This window comes from Phasianus colchicus, chromosome 10 (genome assembly GCF_987193195.1).
Source record: "Phasianus colchicus chromosome 10, bPhaCol1.hap1.1, whole genome shotgun sequence".
Classification (NCBI taxonomy): domain Eukaryota; kingdom Metazoa; phylum Chordata; class Aves; order Galliformes; family Phasianidae; genus Phasianus; species Phasianus colchicus.
Genome location: NC_143445.1, coordinates 6,969,371 through 6,992,158, shown reverse-complemented (window position 1 = coordinate 6,992,158; position 22,788 = coordinate 6,969,371). Strand labels below are relative to the sequence as shown.

General features: G+C 36.9%; 1 protein-coding gene across 3 annotated transcripts in view; it reads right to left on the bottom strand.

Moving 5' to 3' along the window:
- CLSTN2 (calsyntenin 2) overlaps positions 1-22,788 on the bottom strand; it is a 486,477-nt gene that overhangs the window by 171,041 nt on the left and 292,648 nt on the right. Inside the window, exon 1 of one of the 3 annotated variants that reach the window (XM_090147202.1) lies at positions 19,424-20,412. The exons of the other annotated variants lie outside the window; for them this stretch is intronic. The gene's annotated coding sequence lies outside the window, so the exon portion shown is untranslated. Of the gene's footprint in view, positions 1-19,423; positions 20,413-22,788 lie in introns of those variants that run through there. 3 annotated transcript variants of the gene reach the window in all.

The window sequence follows — 22,788 nt, the reverse complement described above, 5'->3', positions numbered from 1 at the left end:
TCTTCTTTGAAGAGAAAACATTTAACACATATCCAATATTACTACTCAAAAGTCACTTACAAGGCCCCAAGTTTCTTTATAAGCATTCAAATGACAATACAGGCAACCCTCCAATAAAGACACTGAAATAAAAAGCCAATTTTCAAAATGTTTTTAATGTGTTCCAAACTGTCCAACATAATTATGGTCAGATACTTTTAAAGGAATTGCTTTTGGTTGCAAAACTCTGATCCAATTAAAAAAATGTCCAAAGAAATACAGCTTTTGTCAAGATTCAGAAGCAAGTAGAAAGGCAGGCAAGAATACTTACTTAAGGCAATTACTCATTTTACATTTTTAAAAAAATACCTAAAAGTACTTTCGTATTCTGTACCTTGTAGAGAATAAACCATGCATCACCAGATCTCTTAACAACCATCCTCTATTTATTGACATGGTAACAGGACTTGGTCTTCCTTTCTATTTTGTAAGCAGCATAGCTTCGCTATGCTTATAAACAGCACTTAGATCACATAGTCATCATCTGACTTTCACATTTTTGTAACTCCCATGGAAGTAATATAAATTGCAATTTGAAGCATGTTTTACCACAGGCATCAGTAAATACTGTGCTAAGGATGTCTATCACATTACCACCAAGTTCAGATGCAAGATAATTTTCATACATATTATTTAGTTGTGTGTATCAAACACCAACAAAAACAACTGGTGAAGTAACAGGAATCATCCATCTCCAGACAAGACAGAAGGTTGACACTTAAACAAAAATCAAATTTAACTAGATGGGATTATTTAGAACAATCACAGAACTGCAGGGGTTGGAAGGGATCTCAAGAGATCACTAAGTCCAATCCTCCTGCTAAAGCAGATTCTCTACAATGGGTCGCACAGGTCAGTGTCCAAACAGCTCTTGAATATCTTCATAGAAGACTCCATAATTTCTCTGGGCCATCTGTTCCAGTGTTCCGCCACCCTTACTGTAAAGGAGTTCTGCATGTTTGTATGGAACTTTCTATGTTCAAGTTTTAGACCATTGCTCCTTGTCCTGTTGCTGCACACCAAGAAGAGCCTGGCCTCATTCATTTGCCTTCTATCTTCCTTTAGATATTTATTAACAATAGTCAAATTGTTCTTCAATCTTCTTTTCACCACTCTGAACAGACCCAGGTCACTCACCCTCTTCTCATATGGGAGATGCTCCAGGCCCTTAATCATCTTTGTGGCCCTCCTCTTAGGAGGGTTCCTTTTAGGAGAATCACAGTATCACAGAATGGTTTGGGCTGGAAGGGACCTTTAAGATCCCTACTATAGGCAGTGACACCTCCCCCTAGACCAGGTTGCTCACAGCCCCACAACAAACCTGGCTTTGAATGCTTTCAGGGAGGGGGCATTCACAACCTCACTGGGCAACCTGTTCCAGTGTCTCACTACCCTCACAGTAAAGAATTTCTTCCTAATATCTAGTCTAAATCTTCCATCTTTCAGTTTAAAAACATTTCCCCTCTTCCCCTGTCAATACATGCCCTTATTAAAAAAAAAAAAAAAAAAAATCCCTGTCTTTTTTTTAACAGGGGGGCCTGAGAAATGGTCACAGTAGTGACATTAAAAAAAAACAACTAACAACCAACACTCCCTCGCACATACACACCACCACGAACTCTTTGTTGCCTTGTCTTCAAAAACCCTCACACAAGAACAGGTTTGATATTTCACTCACAGAGCTTCTTTAAAGTGGAAAAAGTAGTTCTAGACATCAAAGACAACTGAGAAAGTTTGTTCACAGTTGAAAAGCTCGACAATTAAGAATTCTTTTGTCATTTAGTCATTTGGAAAAAATAAATATATTTATGGCTAACTGAAGTTACATCTTTTCCTTCTTGCTCCTTTGTTTAATCATTAGGAAATTGTGGTCTCAGAAAGAACAATCTGAGGCTCTTTTAAAGCTGAATTATTCAATACTACAATTAGTAAAATGAGAACCTTAGATATGTTGGAGTATATATTATTTCAGAGGAAGTTGTACTAACTTTCCACAGTTTTTTACCCATCTGCCAATAACTAAGCAATGGAAAAATTAAACTGGGGATGTATCAAGGAAAGGTGAAAGGAAAGTAGGAAATTCAAATCTCTTTATTATGTAATGACAGGACACCCAGAAGGAGAAACTGGTGAGTTTATATAATGAGATCCTAGTTTGCAGGGCAGTTGAAGTGTTTTATATGTATTATTTGAATAGATGAATTGCCTCAGCAGAAATAGTTGTACACATAAATATGCTCTGCTTGTATTCCAATACCACTCAAGAGTTTGACGGACAGAACAACAATCCATCTCTTGATTAAATGCAGATACAATTTAACAATAACTGAATCATTCTGAATGAAAAAGAAACTCCTTAAGCAACTAAAAATACCAAAGGCAGATTTTCCTCCTTCCTGGTTCTGTTAATTGCCTGAGCTCTTACAAACAAAACAAACCAATAAAACAAACAAACAAACAAAAAATTAACAACAAGAAGCATACTAAAATAATCAAAATAAATCTAAAAAAACACCAAATAAATTGCTTTTATTCCTACAATAGATTCTGCATAATCACTTTGATGACGCTGTTGCTTAAGAAATCATCTCAGCATTTAGTGATTGCAACTCTACAAGCACTATCTTTTTTCCATTAGTGTCCCATGAGCTACAACAACAGGCAAGTCAATGACAGCAACATAATTCCTTATATTACATTAGAGTAGGAAGAGAAGAAAGTAGATTAAGAACAATTGCTACAATTTAGTCCTAGACCTTGGAGACTAGCATAGCAGGAACAAAGGAACAATAAAACAAAAGCAAAACACAATGGAAGTTCTAATTACTTACAAGTTCTAATGCTTCTAGTGCTTCTCCAAATGAACAGTTATGAGTATATGAGATTAATGCATTCTGTGGTTACTAGTTTCTAAAAAAGATTTCAGAAGTGTTTTGTTCTTTCCTACTCTAGCTACTGAGTCACATTTGAAGATATTTGAGAATTAAATTCATTTAAATACAAATCAGATTTTTTTTTTTTAGTGATGCCTGCTTTAAAAACATGTCATTTCTCCTCCCTTATCTACTTCTTTACTTTTTTATTAGTGTACCAAAATAAAAACAGCGCGTGCAATGCATCCACTTATCAACTCTTCTTCCTTAGAGCAGGGTATGTTCAAAACAAGATTTCCTTTGACCCTCTTGTTTTCTAGCTCTGACATTCAAATACAAGGGCTGCTCTGAAAGTAATGTAGAAAGTTACAAAAATCCTGTGAGACAAATTTTAATATTTTTACCCTTCTGACAGGTTTCCAAAACCATATTTGAATAGCAGATTATTATCTTATTGATGTGCATGTGTATGTAGATACATAATTATGCACACAATTTTCATTTTGATCCTCATTTGGTTTTAAATGGCTCTAATAGTGTTAAAGTTGGTTTCTTTTATCAATTACGTCAGAAAATGAAATTTTAAGTCAAGTTTCCAAAGTTAGAGCAATGTCACTCTGCATTTATTTAAAAAAAAAAAAAAAGCAAAATGGTTTATTCTGTTGTCTTCTTTATACTATCTGAAATAGAACATTTAAACAGAAAAATAAATTGAAAATTGAAATTCACACTGTGTAAGAAATAACATCAGTCCTATTATACAAAGTGTTTACCCTGGGCAAAGACTAGCATCATCATCTCCGAAACTGTTATAAACTTAAAGATAAGGAGGGAATGCAGTATTTATCTTAATAATGGAAGAAATAGAAATTGTTACCAAAAAAAAAAAAAAATCCCAAAACATTTCAATGTTTTAATGTTAATTTAACAGTGCTTGCAGTTAATAACTGTCTATAAGAAAGCACTAGTAAAAGTGCACTTTGCATTTGTTAAAGGTGATGGAACAAATTTAAATAGAGGCGTGTACGTGAAAGTTTCAGGAACTGAGAGTAGTGCACTATACAGAACGAGAAACTTGGTAGAGCAAAAAAAAAAAAAAAAGCACGAAATTCAGCTGATAAGAGGTAAACAGCAAATTACTTTTCCCGTTGGGCTATGTTAAGTTGCAGTACACTGCTATGGTTTAACCTGGCAGGTGGCAAAGCACCGCAGTCATTCGCTACTTCCCTACCTCCCTGGCAGAATGAGGGAGGGAATCAGGGAAAAAAGAAAGTAAAATTCATGGGTTGAGATAAAACTATTTACTAAAACAGAGAATAGGAAAATAATGATATTTATTACTATTTAAATATATACATATGAATGTATATAACAAGCAATGCACAATTGCTCACCGTTCCCCCAGCCCACGCACAGCTAGTCCCTCAGGCATGGAAGAGAACAAGTTGAACTTGCACTCCCTTCAGAACTCCTTCCACACGATGATGGTATGGAATACCCTTGTGGCCAGTTTAAGTCAGCTGTCCTAATTCTGTTCCTTCCCAGCTCCTGTGGCCCTTCACTGAGAATGGCCTTAGCTCTGTATAACACTGCTTAGCAGCAACATCAGTGTATTATCAACACTGGTTTTCTCCAAGGACTAAAAGCACAGCATCACAGCAGACACTCTGAACACACCAATTCTGTCACAGCTGAAACTAAGACACGCTCCTATAGTAACTCCAAAAATTATATATATATATATATATATATATATATATATATATATATATATATTTTTTTTTTTTTTTTTTTAAATATAAAAGATCTGCCTCCAAGGAATGAAAGCGTTTGATTGATATATGCAGTACAGAATAAGTGTTGCTCTTGATTCACCATATGCCTTTTACGTGCATTTTTCTGTCTAGGTAGAAGTCAAAATCAGTACCATGTATTCAAAAATTCAAACATATTTAAGACATACAGTTGACCTATACCAGAACTATGTGGGTTTTTTGTTTTCTAAACTTCTAACTAACATACTTTGTTAGTCATTCATATAAAATGTTAATGTAAATAATTTCTAGGATGTACGATATAACAATTCTCTTTTTCATTAATTACATTTAGAGATTTTCTTACCAAAGGTTCTGATTACAAACTTTTGGGTTTTATCAAACCACTGTAGTAGAAAACTACTCTGTGTTGCACGTACAAATGCATCTGGCTTGAAAAAGAGCAAAGAAAAAAAAGCTAAGGAAAAACAAAATAATTGTGTAGAGTCCAAAGGAACCCCCGCGCTCCCAGGCATATCTTGAAAGTCAGGTCAAGGACAAAAGCCAAAACAGAGCAGAAGGAATATCTGCTGGAAAAAAAAAATTAACGGCAAGCCCCTACTTTCTACCTTGGTGTCTTTCTGCCGTTCTCTGCACTATGCCCTGTGCATCACCCTTTCCTGACCTTTTCTCAATATCCCACTCTGCAGTTTGCTACCTGATACATGGTTAGAGAAACCATCTCATGCCAAACTCACTCACAAAGGAAGATTCCATCTGAGTACTTCACACCTTCCAAGATAACAGTATCATGGTAAGACATCAATCCATTAACAGAATAGGAAAAGCCAAGTATCAAATGCATTCCCTGAGCTCTTTGCCAATCTGCCCAAAGCTCCTTCCTACACGTACGACTGCAGGTACACAGTCTACTTGCTAGCATCTACCAAGCTAGAAGGTGACTACCTGCTTTATCACACTGCAAGATGTGTACAGGGCTTTCTGAAGACAATCACAGTCTCTGTAAATTAGATTTTCCAAGTCACAGTGTACATAAATAGAGCTTCAATTTGTCAGCGCAGAAGTAATACCATAACTGGACCATAATATGGGCTATATGTCTATCTTACAAGAAGCAACAAGAACTATAACCCAAGATAGGCACTACTAGGGAGCTGGGGGTGTAAAACAGGAGTGCGAGGAATGTACAGTATCTTTTCTAGATTTTAGATGTTTTCTGACTTTAAATACATAGAACATAATACTGATCAAAAAACAGCACTTCGTAGAAGAAATACGAAAGGAGAAAAAAGTGAAGCTTAGTAGTTGTAGCTACTGACAATAAGGTAGAGTCAATATTGCCCAGCTGCTTTAACTGATTTTGAAGCTAAAGCTTGCAGTAGCAAATTCTATGAGTTAAGAACTGCTTTATGAATACAAATGTTTTCCTTTCTTCTTTTCCAAAATAGCAGAACGGATCTATTTTCCACTTAAACACACTGATATGTTCTCTCATCTCTAGCTTAAAGAGTTTGTTGATAACAGTAAAATCAGCAGAAAGCTTAGGCCTTTTTAACACTCAGATCAGCTCTTTACATTGTTTTATCTGTTGACTTCAGTAGGCTTCAACTCATACGACAAAGGTCCTCCTCTAAAATTAGTTAAAGGTGAAAATGCTTCTGAAGCCCTTAAAATATATGCTTAAAATCTCACTCACTTCTGCAGAAGATAAACAGCTGAACTTCATACCTTATGCAGTCTGTACTACAAATCCTTATTCTGTAGAACAATGGTAATGAAAAGAGCACTTCCAATGCCCTGTTAGGAGAATACTGAATTAAAAACAAACTTCTAATGATGCAGACAGCATACTGACATGTGTAATCATTATGGCCAAAAACCCTCCTTGTTTTCCAATCTGAATGCCATCAGTTTGGCAGTTCACTCCTCCTTTTGGGTGACACTTCACTGGACAAACACCTCATGGCCAGTAAGGGCCAGAGTTCAAGCTCACTGGCTCTGCTCCACACAGTTTATACACCTGACTGGCAGACTTTATTCCTCCAGGATAAATCCAGAGATGCAGACCTGGATTTCCTGCACTGCCTGCTTCAGAACAAGCTGAAGCTAGAAATAAAAGAATGAGATCTAAAATCTGAGAGAAGTGATAAACAAATAGAAAAGATGAAGATTGAGGCTTAGTTCACTGAAGAAATGGGGATTAGTAGTTTGACAGAGAATTTAAGTCCTCCTCTTCAAGGCAGAGAAGGCAAGAGGAGGAGATGGAAGTTGAATGCATTTTGAAGAAAAAGAAACCAGGTTAGAAGTGGATACTAAAAATTGCTGGAAAGCAAGCAAATGTTTGCATTTCACAGGGTTAAACCTTCCTCAGCATTAGGAATAAAACACTAACTAGCTACTTTAACAGAAAACCAGAAAGCTGTGGTCCCCCTACATACAAACGAGGCTCACCACTGGTACAGATTTTGTGTTGCACCAGTGACAAACCGTTCAGACAAAATTTATTCTTTTGTCTCACGATATGCCCACTTCTCCATCTGATGCCACTGCCTAAGTTACTGAAACATCAATAGTTCCATTCAAGACTTCCTTTTTTGATAGATAGCTTTAAATTGGAACACTCTATGTGCTTTTGCATAAAACAATAACGTGAAATTCCAAGCCCAATTAAGGCAATGTGAGTTTTGACACTAAGTCCAGATAAAGTGGGACTTATATAATCTATGAGACATAATCCCAGAACTCTTTGGAGAACATTTTAAGTAAAGAATACATTATAAACAGTGCATCTCAGCAAATTACTAGTGGAGATCCAACGTATAAATTGGCAATGATTTGATCATACTGCACAACAAAACCTACTTTGTATGAAATAGACAAGAAAGTCTTCTACAGTTAGCATATTTTCTGGCCCCCCAGTTGAGATCCTTTCAATAATAAACTCCCATTAGCAAAATCTGTTCTTACATTAAAAAAAAAATTGAAAAAAACTCACATAATGCATTTATCTGTTGACCAAAAGCTGCCTGATATCAGGCAAACAGTCTATTGGTTAGTCCTGAAGTGAAATAATGTACTCAGCATTTATCCTGACATGATTAGAAGCTTTTGTAGCTATATATATATAATTAAATTAAAATATATATTTTTTCTCATATAAACATATTTTTGGAGTAGAGAAGAAGAGATATTCATTTTAACACTGACCAAATCAATCTAAATATTTAATAGGAATTTAATAAAATGCTTTGTCAACCCATTCCTGTACCTTTCAGAAAAAAAAAAAAACAACAATGGTCTAAGCTAACGATTTTATAAAACTCTACTAAAATTTTTAACATATAAAGCTATTAGAAGCATTTCTGCTTTTGATCTCCCTATTTCTGTAAGGCACATTTCCTATCTACATATATATGCGAATATACAAGAAAAGCTTCACAGTATGACTTACTGTTCTCTTTTAGATAACGTATCACAAATCTCTGCTCCCTGGGCCCTAAATTTCTACAAGCTTTTTTATTAATGGAAAGAAAACTTCATCTCCTTAATTTAGATGTTCAGATGTGTACTGTATGTCCCACAGCTAGCTATGGCAACTTGCAAAGCACACCACACATTAAGTCCTTATCCACAAAAGCCTATACAGTTCAAAATCTTGGAGAAAGTATCTATTGGCATAGCAAAATATTTTAATTATTGTTACAAGTGCAGAAAAAAGGTCATAAATAAATTAGTTTGTATCTTTCTGTGTATTTCATTCTAGTCCAAGAAACATTTAAGACTTGCACATCTTGCTTAACAGGACTTACCTTTCGTTTAACATTCTTGTAAGCAGCTGCACGTTCTTATTTAAAAAATATAATTTGAGATTCATAATATAGTAAATATCTCTATTTAATTCTTCTTTACTATTTCACTCTACTTTCTCCAGTATTTAATAACTCCATCTTCATTGTATGAAGCTGCCTTACTTCTACAAGTTTTACCTTTCTCTTGTTTAGACTGAAAGCTCTGCAGAACATGAATTTAATTGTCAATTATGAGGTTACAGCAAGCATTCTCAATACACCTGATGCCAGTGCTTGTAAGTGTCTTCTGACAAGTCTTGCCGGGTGATGCTACCTGAACAAGATTCAAACACTGTTGTCCATTAACTGGATATCCACATCTTGTACACAATACAGGAAGGAATGAATGCTAAGAACATACGAATCATTCATAAACATTCATTTTTAAATTTAGACAGTGTGTTGCCATAGGAAACGAACAAAGAAAATTATGCAAAATAGCAAAAGTAACCTCCAAACAACACCAAGGACAGGACAGATCTCACTGAGGAGTAACAAACCTGCAGGGTGCCCCAGTTAACCAAAAACCTTATTTCAATGTTTAATGTCTCTTTCGGTGCCTGTAGAATTAAAACCAAGGAACTTTGCTGGCATTTTTTCTTATGAATAGTCTCAAGGATGACATCTCTAAACAAAGTACTTTAGCTGGACGTTATAATAATGCACTAGACACTGTAGCATTTGGTGAGATTTTTGGTACCAGTTTCTTCTGCACCTTATTCACTAAAGGCACAGCTTTTCTAGTAAACAGTGACCCAGAACTGGAAGTCTTAAAAATAAGGATTAAAATAATTTTGGTTTTATGCAGTTCTGTTTGCACAAACTTCAGAACTGCACCAAAGATGCAAACAGTGTTTTGAAAAATTCAAAATTAAAATCATTATTCATGAGGCTGAACAAAATAAAAGATAAGTTGATTAAGAAATTGTAACCTTTACAAAATACATCAATTTTGTGCCATGCTATTTTTATAAAACAGTCTCCCAAGTGTTATATAATTTAAGCTCACAGTTTTCACATGCTCCAATCACGTAATCCTACACATCTGAAACCTTGGGGAAATGAGCTAAATCCTAGAATAAACGATCTTAAGGAAGTAAGCATTTTATTTTATTTTTTTTAAATGTAGAAGAATTAATGTTCATATTTCCATTATCTGTTCAAAATTACAGAATTTCATACAGCAGAAGCTTAGAGATATTACGGTAAAAGGGATCTGATTATGTTCAAGATACATATTGTTTCTAAGTAGCCATACTTTATTTGATCTTGAGAGATGACATAGCCCAGGCTATGTCAAAAGGGCCTAGAGAGCTTTTTACTTCTGATGGTCACCATTTTTTTTCCCAAAACAGCCATGTTGTTTTTTAAGTAATAACTGTATTTTTGAAAGGACAGCTTTTGTTCCCTTGTAGAAACGAATGAATTGAAATATCTCAAGAAAATAGGCAAAAAGAGTTCAAGAACACAGGAGATGCCAACAAATTCAACTTACATTTACACAAGTGAAGGTTTGTGAAGCAAGGAAAGATATAATCATGCCCAGAAATAGAGGCTGGAAGCATAAGAAACCTTTGCAGTATGCATCTCCTCAGCTCCTTTGCACCATTTTCAGATCAGGTTAAGCCATGCTTAATTCAGAATCACTGTTACACTGCAATAATGAACACATGTCTGCATGTTCCAGAAATTCTAAATTACCATTTCTCATTATAAGCTGTTCTGTCAATATAACGCTGTGTTTGGTACAATTCAGTCTTTTATGCTGCTCCTCATTATCAATACAACCTTTATTTTTTCCCAACACAATCTTTTTTCTTCAGTGTATTTCCTACAGATGGAAGCCTAAAATTATCATTCATACTACCTTAATATTTTATTCCTTCCTCAAAACTCTCTAACATTTCAGCTTGAAACGGCCTCTCAGTTTTCTCTCTCTTATTTCTCCCATCTTCCTTAGAGCATCTTCTAATTTCTAAGTGATTTGAAACATATCACTCTATTTATAGAAATTAGCTTGTCAACAGCCTAATTTTAAAATACAATGTATACATTAGCAACTACTTCCTCCTGATTTCTGGATTTAAGTACTAAAAAATAAAAATAAAAATTGAGTGCATTTGGTGCTCTGGGTGAAAACCTGGAAAAAATTGCCTGTCTTAGGAATCAGGATTTCCAACCACCAAGCCCTGTTCTGACCAGAGATTGCACCAACAAGTAACACATTCCTGTCCCTAGATGGCTCCAACCACAGAATCAAGAAGCTTTTTAGTTCTCAAGCTCTTTAGAATGCAATCTATCAACTTCCACAGTGATTTAAGACAGCTTTCCTCCCTGAACAACCATCCCTCTCACTTCAGCCTCATTATACAAATGAGCAAGGAAGGAGATACCCAAATGATGAAAGAAATCCATAGATCACTTAAAGCATTTACTTTTTTCCTCTGTTAAACAGCTGAAGCTGGTACTCTCAGCTCTGCAGAGCCTTTCAGATGCAAGCATAAATGTTAAAGGTTTTGTTTTTTTTTCCTCTTTTAAAAACCATTAATTCCTGTCTGTTTCTGTCCTACACAGACAAAGCCAAGATGCTTTTACACTGAGGCACACTGCACAAGGAACCTCATGCCAAAGAAAAAAACATAGCAAGTCTGACCAACCTTCCTAACTGTACAACCCACCTGCTAAAACCTTCTCTTCACTCCTAACTACACAGGTCTGGGACTGGGTGACAAACAGGGGAGGTGACAACACCAGCAAGACCTAATTTTGAGAAATTTGGAAAGACTGGATGCAATCACTGTTTTCTTCCCTCCAGGTAGGTAACATCAGAACAATAAATTGCTCAGAACAGCTTCACATGAAGACTTTCAGAGGATATTTTGCTTATGTCTATAAATTCATTTTTGTCTGCCTAATCTTAAAAACAGATGATCTTCAATTAATTAGTACTCCTTGGTAAAGACATGGATTACCTCAATTACTGCTACGTGCTGTAAAATGAGTTAATGAGCCAAGCTTCAGCCAGCACAGAAAAACTTGTTTTTCTTGTGGGTTTTTTTTTTTCCTTTTCAATGGAAGAAAAATGAAACTGCATCTTCTGCACATATATACGTATATGCATGTATTTATTTTAAAGATAACTTATGAAATCTCATATCTAAGTATGAAGCACTATTTTTTTCAATCTTTATCTCTTTGCTCTTAATTATCAACTGCTTGTATAAATTGCTAATAAAGGAGATTGATTTTGAGCCACAACATATCAAACACTTTGTCCTACAATGTTGCAGATGGAACACATTTTATTGCAAATTTCATTTTGTACTTCTCATTGCAAAAGATATGGAACAATGAATGATAATTATATATTTTACAGTTCATTCACTTCAAACTATCATTTTATATTCATTACTCCAGTGACAGACACATCCTGTCAGTTTTACTGCTCATTATGCACATAATATCTGCATTTGAGCAGGCAATAGAATCTTGGAAAGAGCCTTAAAGTAAGTTTCCACATGGAAGAAAGAAAGAAGAGCCAGCTTACATTGTTGCATTAACTGTACTAGCTGCTGTCAAAAGAACAGGTGATTAAAAGCACAATTCTGACATTTCTTCAACCTGTTAGAAAACCAGGTTTGAACATAAAAGAACTATATAAATCATTGCTATGAAAACTGAGGAAAAGTTTAAAAGCACCTGGAAATGTTTTCAAACAATAAGCTATTAATCCAATTTTTAGTAATATTTCAGATTTCACAGATTCTACAACACAGAAATTATTATTTTGCTGTTTCAAGAGGTTGCCATAGTGATAGTCAACGACTACTCAAAAAGCTAGGTATAAAATAGTACTTTTTTTTCTGGTCTTCCTGAAGCAACAACTACAGGCAATCTCTACCTATCAGCTTCAAGTAAGAGTTCTTTAGACACTCTTTGACTGAGGATCCTTCTGTCAGATAGAATTGCTGATAATCAGAATCTTTTATCCACTGCCTGCACATTCAGCAACAAATTCAAATAACATCACCTGCAGTAAATCTGAGTTGCTAATAGTAAAGCAGTCTGATCTTGTCTTTAACTTTAATATCCCTTGGAACAGATTCTGGCTCCACAATAGGACGTAATGAAAAAATAAGAAATATGGCAAGTTAAATATAAAACACCTGGAACCAGCAAGTTCAAAGGCAAGCACACATAAAAAGCCACACCAGAAAATAAACCTCAGTACAAATCAATGGAGGATTAAATGAAACTTTCTGCTAAGCATAGATGAATCATATCTATAAATGAACTTATATGCTGGATAACAGTAAAAGAGAAAGGACAATCTATTAACTTACCAGTCTTATAAGAACCTCCTCCAGTAGTTCATGCAGAACGTGCCTGGTATAACTACAATGGTAGGCACCTAACAGATCACTCAGGCCTTCCTAATAGGAATCAAGACTGCTATGAAATAAATTGGCAGGAATATGCTGAAGACTGCCAGCATAAATGCAGCAATCATACTGCATCATAAATGGTAAGGCTCTGAAAAACACATTTTTAAAAAGTCACACTGATAGCTGTGTATCGTTCAATAAGTCATAATGACTTCACTCTACGCATTCTCTTCCCTACACAAAAGCAGTTAAGGTCTAAATCATGCCTTCACATCAAGTGTACAACATTTACAGGTTTTCTCTCAACCAGAAACACATTTGTAATCATCCACAGTCATGGCCAAAACCATCTAATTCCAGGTTTTGCGATGATTGAAACTTTACTCAATATCTATGCACTGTAACTTAGAAGCAAAACTTCAAAATATAAATTTTTTCTATGTAAAGTATACATAAAAACAGCATAACAAGAATAGCAGAGTTAACTGAATGTCTGTATCAAGCTTGGAAACCTATGAAACTGCCTACAGTTACACAAATGTGGAAGTGACACCACATCATCACATAAATGTGTAGCAGGTTGATGCAGTCATCTGGCAATTGTCTGCTTCTATCAGCACATGTTCAGCACTGCTCATCAACCTTCACTGCTATGAAAAAATAAAAAATGCAATTTAAGGTAGGGCATGTTTTGTAAAGCAAATGTAAAGTAAAAATGTCACGTCTGCTTTTGCCTTAGTGTATAAAGCCAAGCCAAAAGAAAGGAAAAAGCAACAACAACAAAAAACAGAACTTAACTTGGCTCTAGAAAGATACTTACAGTATTGGTATCAGTAATAATATCTGCAGGCTCAATTCACTTGATGTTTAAAGCAGCTGAAAACAGTTGCCTGACAAAGCAAGAGTCCAACTATGTTGGAATGAGAACAGGCAGAAGATGACCCCTTATACCTGACTAGTCTCATATATCGTTAGTCTCCAAATGCAGAGGAGAAAAAACCTGCTGTCACAAGTGACATGCAATCTAGAGCAAGGCTTGGCAACCTTTCAAAAGTATCTTCTTTTTTAAAGCAAACTGAGTGCCGTTACATCAAGTATGCCAGATTGCATCTACCAAACCAGCAGTTCTCTGCTCCTAGTCCCGTCTGGGTTCAACAGTGCTTGGAAAGCAGCTCTTCTGGATCACGGAGGGCAAACAGCAAGGCTCCCATGTGACATTTTAAAGGTGCCCTGCAGAACAGGGCTTTGGGAGGCACTGCTTCCCATAGATACACATCAACCAAGATCATTCAAATGTATAAAGCGTGTACGTGCGTTCATACATTTTAACAAGATGCAGATGACAGAGGGAAACGATGACAAGCAAGCTGCCCTAACAAATGCTGCACATATTTTCATCAGCCTTACCACTTATATTAGAGAGCACATTTGCATAACAAAGTGGTAAAGACACATGGGTCTCATGCTTATATCATCATGGAGGAATACTAAAAAAGCATCTCTTTTACTAGATACATCCCCTGTTAGTTAAATGCTACTCTAAATAAGAGATGTTAACAAAACTCAGCAGCACTCTGCTATTTCACACCACCAATAGTAGTTCTCTCTGTCATTGTTCTGTGCCAAAGAAACAGGAAAACGCTAAGACGACCGTGCAGGTCTGGAGTAAAGATTAAGTAAATTTCAAGAGTTTAAGGAAGCAATTTAAAGGTGACAAACTCTTGGGCACTACAAGCTCAAAAGTTTACTAAACTTACAGGGCTAGATTGCAACTGAGGTTTCATGCAGTTTGTCCTCTGCACGCCTTTCTTCCCCGTAAGGCAAGAGCTTCATTTCCATTTGTGGACAAGCTCCTGAACTACTTCAGCTCTGAGCTCAGTGTACCAAGGCAAACAAAATCTGCTGAGCAAGTGAGCATCTCAACTGATCTCCCCATCTCCTCTTTGAGACTATCAATATTTTTCTATCTGCTTTTTGTAAAAATATTTAATTATTTGATTATTTAAATTTTTACTCAGAGAGCTCCTTAGAAAAAGGTCTGCTTTGTTTCCTAACTTTCTGTTGTTTTTGTCTACTAAGCACTGCTCACAGTCAAAGAGCCCATCAAGAAGCCTTAATGGGGTAGTTTACAAGCAGAAGCCCATTCATCCACTTCCACTTTTTCACAAAATCCTTAAGGAGTACACTGAACAGGTAAAGCACAACGTCAGCTGCTAAGATTAGGGCTGGCACAATTGAGGAAGAGGCACTGCCAGAGGAAAGTTATCCTCCTTCATAACATTATGCTTCAGTATATCATCATGTAAATGGCGTGGTGCAGAGGCAGTGCCTCTCTGGTGGAACCTGGAATTCTAAGAACAGAGGATGGGAGAAGCAGCAGACCTTTTTTTCTGCACTGGCAGTTTTTAGCTTTCAACAGCCCTGAGTGAAGGACACTGTCAAAAAAAAAAACAAAAAACAAAAAAAAGAGGCTTAAAGGGAAAAAATGAATTTCACATCAAATCAGTTCTAACCCCTGAACCTAACAAAAGGGGGGAAGGGGGGAGGGAAGAGAGATCTGTCTGTAAAACTGATATATGAGGTCTTCTAAAAGAAAAAAATCAGTTACATTCTACACAGATGTGTTTTGCCTGCTTTGTTGGGGTGGGGGATCCTATCCAAACAGGCTTATTGCACTGACCCTCCCCACAAAAAAATGTTAAGCAAAAAGAAAAAAACGTGAGTCACAGGGGAAACACTTCTAGTGACTGAGATATATGCAGATATTTGTCATATTTTCTTGAAATACAACTGCCATTTTAGTTACTTGCTGATGTTTAATCTAGTGTATTTTAGGAGCTGTCATCATAGGCTAATACTACAACCCAGCCCTTCTCTCATTCATGACATTTTTTCTTTTTTAATACAGAAAAGATGCACACCAACCATGGACTTTAATACAACTCCTGAAGAATTTTGCTGTCTTTTCAGTTGAAACCATTGCTTTAGGGCAAACTTCTCAAAATTGCTTCAGCCATTAAGTAATATTATTACTTTGTCCAGTATCAACCAATTCTTTTCTGTTCTAATTTTATGCTGTATTTTAGAGAGTTTTTCAGGACTCGTTAAAGTACTCCTTGGTATTTGCTATTCAGATAGATGATAGTGTACAGATTTAGCCCCGACTGCCAGATTATTTTTTAGTCACATTATTTTATCTGTTTTTAGTTTTGTTTTGGTTTTTAATGTAGAATGAACTGGGATGACAAATTCTGACATTTTTTGAACAAAAACAAGTTCATCTTAAAGTGATCGATGAAACTAAAATCCTGAATATTCAAAGAAAGAATAATGAAACATCAACTGATGTGGCATAACTGAACAATGAGCAGTTGTTCTCATGCAAAAAACATAATATTAACATTAACTATTTAAAAACACACAACCAGAAAATAATTTCAGTAATTTTAACACAAATAATTTACATATTGTATTTATTTTAAACCTTTTCTAAAATGTTTTTGGATAGCTTTTATTTTCCCCCTCACCAAGAGCAGGAAGACCAATACCATGCCAGTCATAATTTCACAAATACTTGAAGTCAGTACCACTGCCAAAAGAAAGCGTCTCATGCTCCCTGTGTAGCTCATTCCAATCCTTTGTCCTGCATGGATACGGCTTTGTATGGTTTCTCTGCAGCAACACACCTAGCTATGTTCAACAAGATGCAATTTCCTTTGTAAACACAGGGACAGGCTGCCTGGCAGGAGCGAGCAGCTGGGGGCAGAGGGGCAGCACCGCAACTTCCTCCAGGCTGCAGTCCTTGTGCAACTGCGTACTCGTGCCAACACTGCGCCTCAAACAAACAGGAAACAACAGGAAACTGAAGTCTCTTTAACACACACAAACACACACACAGCACTGGCATCTGCTGAGAGTCGGAGTTCATGTGAAGCATTTCACACCAAATACCTGGAGAACTCTGCAGATCCAGAAAGCTTTTCTGCAACAAGCAGTGCCTCAAATTCCACATGTGCCCACACTAGACCAGCAAGATTTCAAAGCAACTACTCTAGTTCCGGGCCAGTATACCAGCCTCGGTCACACTGTCTCACAGCCCCAAGATTATCTCTAAATTAATTTGCACATTCCAATCTGTTCTTCCAGCTTCTTTTAATGATACCACCTCTACTTTCATCCCTATGATCAGCTTTCATTATTTCCAACAGAAACGTCAATAAGAAGCAGTCCATATGAAACCCCAAGTCCCCTATTTCTGTAGTACACCTTCAAAACACATTGTCTTTTTGTTCCACACGTGCTCCACATTGAACAGGAGCACTGGTTCAGCCACTTCAACAGAATCAGAAATTAGGTATCTTTTTTTTTTTTTTTCCAGAAGGAAATGTCTTTGTAATTCTTAAAACTAGCCACTAAATATATTGCGGTAATTCTTGGAGCCCTTGGACACAAAATCATTAGGCATGGACCATTATTTGCATGATTCCTATATTACTAGATCATTATGAAAAGTTTTAATCAGCATGCACATTTACGAAGCGCAATGGTTTGAAACTGCTCCCTGCAACAGCACTAACCAGAAAAGTAACTTTTGCAGAGCTAAACAAGGTTAAAATAAAGTTCCTTTTTAGACATGAGATTATGAGTGATGGCACGTGGCTAAGGCAGCGTTCAGAAGCAGCGGACACCGAAAGGATACACAATGTCATTCAGTACAACATTCCCCTGGCACAGAGAACAGCACAGAAAAAAACTACTACAGTGAGTCTCACAGGACTGGTTGCGTGGTGCACAGAGCCACGCTGAGCTTTGTCATTAATCAGCATTTATACAAAGCTATTAGACAAGTTAAACGCCCAGTGAGATATTCAGGATGTTCCCCTATCCCAACCCGTCACGATTGTTTTGTTTTCTTTTTTTTTTAAAACCTTTGTCAGTTAAACATTTTAGTTGTAAAGGCAGCAAACTTATTCTCTCAAGAACATATCAGTGTTCATTTTTATTTATCCTGCTCTGGTTCTGATATTGATCATAGTATCCTATTTGTCTTTATTATTTTTTAGATCAATATTTTCCTTTATTTCTTTTTCCTGTTAGTTTTAGCATAATTTTATATAACAGTCACAACACAGCAGTACAGACTTGCTCCTCCACAAGGGATGGCATACATTCAGGCAGCACAGGCTGAGGCACACTTATGGGCTACATCCACAAAAGAAAATGAATAGGCAACAGTTAGGAACAAATAGCATGCTTTTAATGTGGCTTCTGCTGTTAATTTGTTTCTGAAACAGCAGTTGCTACTGGTGACCATATGAAGGCAGACCAGATCATATTTAAGGTCTTTCCCTCCTAATTTCCTTGCTGGTCATTTTCTAAACATTTCTCTGAGCACAGGTATTTAAGCGTACCGTATCAAGCTTGCACTAAGCTAACACCTTCACATTCTTACAGCAAATACTGAAGTGAACAATATGATCCCACTTTAATGAATAAATATGCTTCTAAATATGACTACAATTAAGAGCACATTGCAGTTCTCACATTATATTGCACAATTCATGGCATTCAGGAAGAAAAGACCCCAGCTGTAACTTCAGTTGTGAATGGCCTCAGTCCACTCCAGCATGAAGTAAAAGCTTTACCACCAGTGTGACTGAGCAATGAAACCACAAGTGCTCAGGGGGTCACTTACATCTCAGCAGGGACACAGTAACTATAAGTGAAAGGCAGAAGTCTCTAAGCTACCCCCTTGCTTTAACACTACCAATTGCGGCAGATAACAGTGCACCTGTGGACTCAAAACCTGCAGAACAAGAAGTTCTAAGCTCTGCAGAAATCACTGTGCAACTGAACAGACCAAATCAAATGCGTTTACCTCACACCAACCTGACAACGGCACAGCAACTGGCAGACCTACCCTAAATCTGAAACAGGAGATAGATGCTTATATGGCTTCAGACTTCAGCCCCTTCTGTGTTTCCAAATAGGTAAAATCTGTGCAATAAATAAAAAACATATCTGCAAGAAAAAAAGCCAGGTGCAGGCAGCCTCAGCAGAGGGCACAGCCAGGTGCCCATGGCAGCAGGAAGAGGTAACACTGAGGGGGTTGTTTTTAAACAGATCTTTAATTACTTCGAGGTGTTCTCAAAGCCCTTAACTACATTTTCACAAATTGCAAAGTAATATGAAAATCTTGATGGTTCCATTTAAGCATCACAATATAAGTATTTAGGATGGAAAGCGATCAGAGCCTAAACCCTGGAAACGCCACTTCCAAAGCAAAGATCCCACATGAGTCCTCCTTCGGCCTCTAAGAAATGCATTCCAAAGCTGTGCCTTACTGCAAAAGAAAGTAATTAAAATTAACCCCCGTTGCTGCATTATTTCCTTCCTGATCTGACTGGTGGCAAACTGTTTCCCGCGGACACGCAGCAGGCGCTGCTGGGAGCTGCCTGCCCGCTGCACCCCGCGACCACAGGCGCCATGAGGCAGCTGCTCACCAGCAAGGCTCCAGGCCTCCTTCTGCAAAGCGTCTGTCGCCTCTCTTTCTCTCACCCAATTCAGACTTCTGTTTTACAAACACGAGTTTCAGGTACATCCCGGAAGAAGCAGGAAAATTCTTTTCTAAAAAATTACCAGTATTCTACAATCAATAGCTAACTGCATGGGGCGCAAGTGGCAGCTGCCAGCAGGGGGCGCTGCAGCCTCTGAGGAGAGGACAGCGCGGATGCCGCGGCTCCAGAAGGTTCCATAGGGCTCAGCCAATCAGAGGCCGCGGACACAAGGCTGTAGAGAGGAGCCCCGACGTGCTGCTGTATCCCCAACAGCCTTTGTCTGAGGGCTGTCACTGTGTGATACAGACAGCTATCTCCTGAAATACACTCAACTCACAGATTCAGAGGTCATGCCCAGTGTCTCCAACTGATGTTTGTATTAATGCTATTGCCCAGAGTCAGCATTTAAGAACGTCAATACTGCCCCAGCTCGTAGCACTGCCTGCACTCACGCTGTGGCACATTCATGTAAAGATGGGGTTTTTGAAAGTTAGAAGCATAGTGCCAGACAGGTTACTAAAATCTTCAATATTCTGCTATGAAAATATATTGTGTATGTATATATTTTTTTCTTACTGAATTTAATATGCTAAGCAGCTGGAAAAACCGATTCTCTTATTTGCAATAACAATAACGTGTTGATGAAAAAAGAAAAAACCCTTGTAAGATTAAAAATGGCAGAGAATAGATTTGTCTACTGAATTCATTGTTATCAACACAAAAGGAGATAGAGCCACGTCACTACTGAGACGAAAGCTACTAAGATTTAAGTTATGTATCACTTATGTTCATAACACGTAGCAACCGGAAACAAAAAATGTGAAGAAATGACAGCACAAAGACTTATCACACATTAACAACATTAACAGTGTAAAAGTACATGGAGTTGGAAATGAAAGAAACCAAATCCCTCATTATATGTTATATATATGTATATATTTACACATGCATACATACTATGTGTAACAGACAATGCTAGAAAGCATCGTAGATGATTCTTCAACCATTGCTTTACCAGTAGATGAAGAACCTGCCCACTCATACCACAGAAAGACGAAGACCAGCCTTCAGGCTTCTCAGGCCAATTCTTACTGAATATGGTGTTATTTTCATCCCCCGGACAGCAAAGAAACACAGAGGAACTAGACAGATGATTACAGTCTCCAGTTTGCTCCAGGAGAAGTCCAGCCACGCTCTCCCAAGGAAAGAAGAAAAGGTTTCTAGATCTCATAATATACTGAAATGTTAGGTATAATCAATTTTTGGCTGGGAGTGAGTCCTTTATTTTCATGCACAAGGCGTCACTCATATAAATATATTCGCAGTTGGAGCTTTTGCTTTCAAATCTAATGTTATGATTACACAAGACACAAATATACAAATACGATTATCTCTGTTAACCTCATTGTAATCACATCTTTGAAATGTGTGAATGACAGAAAAAGAAAAGAAGCAACTTGCCTTTGCGGGGAATTTTTAATCAAAGTTAAGAAGTAAGAATAATGGTAAGTCAGTGTTAGGTTCTGTCAGCCTCTAAAGCTAGGTCTTTCTTTAGAAAACGTTGTTGAAATAGAATGAAACATTGACCTGACAAGGAAACGTGACATTCCTTTTTAAGAAAGGAGACAGCTCTGCTTTAGGAACAGATGACCACAGCATTTATCCTGTACTGAAACTAATAAAACAGTCTCACTCGTTTTGAGCTTATTGATAAAAATATTCAATATTACATATACAGTATAATACAAACATATTGACAGTTTTAAAATTTAGCTCTAAACTGAAACTTTGAAAATTACCACTCTTCAAGTTGAAGAACAATGAGAAAACAGAACAATTCCCATCCCTGCTAAACGTTCCTAATGGACCTGACAAAACAGTAATGTTTGGGGACAGAAAAGAGAATACTGAAACTTACCTAGGATCTATACAACACACATTAATAATAGTTAAATAAAATGGACGCATGTTTAAACAGTGTTGGCCAAAGGGCGTAGAACAGACTCATCTCTGAATGTTACAATCCAAAGTTTTTAATATGAACTGACTGACTTATGGGCAAACATCTGTTTCTTTTTCCTGTAAGTTTTCCACACATTGAGTCAGATGAATTTGCTCAATCGCTATCTGTGTAGATTATTTGCCAAGTTTGCCAAGTAAAGTGTCTGTCTGTCAACCACGTCAGATAAACCTGTCAGATGCAGCTCTACTAGCTTCAAGGGCAGATACAGAAGCGTCATTTGCAATCCTTCATACTGGTTGTCCTTTTTGACAGACTTTGTCTTCTTCTTTCTCTTATTAAATTCCAAAAAAGATACAAGAATTGTACAGAAGTAACATGTCCAATGGAGAAGAGAGGGGCATACCAAACACAGGCATGAGTATATGTTTCAAAATGCAGGTAGCATCCTGTACATTCACAATCGTATCACAACTTCTCTTTACTACCTTGCAGTGGATCACAATACATACCTGCAACTTGGCAAACAGCAAATAAAACATCTAGTTGCCTTGAATGAATACTTATGATATCTTATGTCAGCCTGTGCATGGGTTACTTCAATACTCTTTCTTGTGTATTAGTCTAGCTGTGTTGATCTCATCATGCTATTTGTCATTTAGTGATGTATCAATATAAAAGATGACCACAATCACAGTAAAACATACTTCTGTGTACTAGGGACAGTAATGAGATTACCTGGAAAAGTTAACAAAAGGGTGTGAAACTTAAAAAGGAAGCAGTATTGTCCTGAGGATTAAGCAGACATTGTTGCAGACAGCTTTAGTAATGGGTTGAATTGTCCATTCAACTATTCAGTTAGTTGCAATCACATTTAATTGTTATATTTCCTAAAGCAGGGTGTTGTTAAGCTTTAACTAAACGTACCCTGCATTCACCTATATTTTCCTCAGTGCGGAACCAAGTACGTATCACATTTGTTGCTCATTCACTCCAACAGTGAACTATCCCTGTATTGTGGTACTGTTTGCAAGGTCACATTTTATGGGGAAAAAAAGAAAAAAAAAAAAAGGAAGTGTTGTGGAGAAAAAGCATTATTAGCATTATTACCCACAGCATTTTAGAATCGCATGGAAAGCACAACTTTGTACTGGATTTGTAAAATATAGGCCAGATAATGCAGGAGATGTTTATCTAATTCTAGAGTTTGCCAGTTAAAAAAAAAAAAAAAAAATCAGTTCAGTGTCAAGTGTTTTAACAACCCCATAGAGCAGTGAGAACAGCAACATGATGAATTTCAGGGGCAGGAAGTACCTGCCTAAGACAGGAGTGTTCTTAGGCTTTACCAGTA